This window comes from Gossypium arboreum, chromosome 2 (genome assembly GCF_025698485.1).
Source record: "Gossypium arboreum isolate Shixiya-1 chromosome 2, ASM2569848v2, whole genome shotgun sequence".
NCBI lineage: Eukaryota > Viridiplantae > Streptophyta > Magnoliopsida > Malvales > Malvaceae > Gossypium > Gossypium arboreum.
In genome coordinates, this window is record NC_069071.1 from 68,890,555 (window position 1) to 68,893,123 (window position 2,569).

A 2,569-nucleotide genomic window follows, 5' to 3' on the forward strand; every position below is an offset into this window, starting at 1 on the left:
GTGTTGTCAGAATTGCGAGCTTGAAGGGTGATCGTTTCGTCTCCCACCCAGAGTGTGAGTTCACTTGTGCCAACATCAATGATGGTTTTAGTAGTTGCTAAAAAGGGCTTTTCTAAAATTAAGTGAGTATTGCTATCCTCTTCTATGTATAGAACAATAAAGTCAATTGAAAATATAAATTTATCGATTTTAACTAGCACATCTTCAATAATACCTCTAGGGAATCTTATAGTTTTATCTGCTAATTGAATGCTCATCCTAGTCTATTTGGGTTTCCTGATACCTAGTTGCTTAAACATTCTATAAGGCATGACGTTGATACTAGCCCCTAGATCAGCTAATACATGATTAACATCTAAACTACCAATTAAGCAAGGAATAGTAAAGCTCCATAGGTCTTTTAGTTTGTTGGGTAGTTTATTTTGGAGAATGGCCGAGCAAACTGCGTTCAGCTCCACATGTGACGCCTCGTCCAACTTTCGCTTATTTTCTAAAATTTCCTTTAAAAATTTCATTGCGTTTGGCATCTGTGATAGAGCTTCAATAAATGGTTAGTTAATATGTAATTTTTTTAAGAGTTTAAGGAATCTACCAAATTGTTCATCTGAGCGGTCTTTCCTTGTCACGTTGGGGTATGGCACACGAGGTTTATATTCGACAGTCACTGGTTTGTTTGTATTTTGATCTACCTCACCTTGACCTTTGCTTATCAAAGTTTCTTGCCTCGGTTCTGGTTCAGGCTCAATGACTCCTTCGTCATCTTGAATATTAATTGTGTTGAGTTGTTCTCTTGGGTTAGGTTCGGTATTACTTGGCAAACTACCTTGTGGTCGTTCGGTGATTAGTTTGGAAAATTGGCTTATCTGAGTTTCGAGCCCTTAGATCGACGCTTGTTGATTTTTAAGTGCTGTCTCGGTGTTCTGAAAACGGGTTTCTGACACTGATATAAACTTTGAGAGCATCTCTTCAAGGTTTTCCTTTTTTTCCTATTGGTAGGGTGGTTGTTGGTAGCCCGGAGGATGTTGTAGTCTTTGATTTCCTTGACCGCCCCACAAGAAATTGGGGTGGTTCCTCCAACCTGCATTATAAGTGTTACTATATGGATTGTTTTGAGGTCGAGGATTATTACCCATGAAGTTTAATTCTCGTTATCCATGTTGTGGCCATAGGGTTGGTATTCCGAATGGTTTGTTCCACCTCCACTTGTTTCGCACTGCATTACTGGGTGAACCTCTGAAGAATTAAGAAAACCATCAATCTTTTTATTTAAGAGTTCTACCTGATTAGAGAGCATGGTGACCGAATCAACATTGTAAACGCCGGCTGTTTTGTTGGCTTTGTCCTCATGACTTGCCACTGATAGTTATTCAGTGACATCTCCTCTATAAACTCATAGGCATCTTCTGGTGTTTTATTGTTGATGGTTCCGCCAGCAGCTGGGTCAACCATTTGCCGAGTCGAAGGATTCAGACCATTGTGAAATGTTTGTACTTAGAGCTAAAGTGGTAACCCATGGTGGGGGTATCTTCTCAAAAGGTCCTTATATCTCTCCCATGCATCGTAGAGTGTTTCTAAATCCATCTGCACAAAAGAAGAGATATCATTACGTAATTTAGCCGTTTTAGCAGGCAGAAAATATTTTAGTAAAAATTTTTCAATCATTTGTCCCAAGTAGTAATCGACCCTGGTGGTAACGAGTTCAACCACTGTTTAGCTTTGTTCCTCAGTGAAAAGGGAAACAACTGAAGACGTATGGCATCATCAGAAATGCCATTAATTTTAAATGTATCGCATAGTTCTAAGAAGTTGGCTAAATGAGCGTTGGGATCATCATCCTGCAAACTATCAAGCTGAACAAATTGTTGTATCATTTGAATAGTATTAGGTTTTAATTCAAAAGTATTTGCAGCTACAGTAGTTCTAACTATGCTTGATTCAGTTCCTGTTAAAGAAGGTTTAGCATAATCATACATAGTGCGTGGAGTAGGATTTTGATTAACCGCAATTGCAGGAGGTAGCTGATTGCCTTGGTTTTCAGCCATCTCTTCGGTTGGGGGTTGAGTATCGTCTTCTTGCTCATTCTCTATGTATCTTAAGCTTCGCCTTATTTCTCTTTGGTTTCTACGAACTGTGTGATCGATTTCTTTGTCAAAAAGTAATGCCCTGACAGGTTCTTCTAGTCATAAACTATAAAAACTTGCCAAGAGAAGGAAAAAGTAAATAAGTAAGTAATAATAATAATATAAAATTAAACTGCAAGAAAAATAAATGGCTAAAGTAATAAAAATTGAGTGTTCCTAATATCTTAGTTCCCCGACAACGGCCCCAAAAACTTGATCACGTTATTTCGTGATAGGTTTTAAATATTTATAATTAATCGTTCTTGAAACTAACCATTATCGCGATGTAGGCAGGTGTACCTATCGAGCAGTAGTATAGTTTTAGCAAGACCAGATTGTCGAACCCAAAGAAACTAAAAGTACTAGTAATGACTGTCTTTTTATTATCTAGCCTAAGAATAAAGAGGTTTTTGTTTTAATTAACTAATTATCTAAACTAAGAACGCACA

The 2,569-nt window shown here is 37.6% G+C and overlaps 1 non-coding gene across 1 annotated transcript; it reads left to right on the top strand.

Moving 5' to 3' along the window:
- The first annotated feature begins 1,507 nt into the window (after window positions 1-1,507).
- On the top strand, window positions 1,508-1,614 carry LOC128289989 (small nucleolar RNA R71). The gene has a single exon (XR_008279629.1). It is a non-coding gene; the product is annotated as a small nucleolar RNA R71 (small nucleolar RNA).
- Window positions 1,615-2,569: the final 955 nt, after the last annotated feature.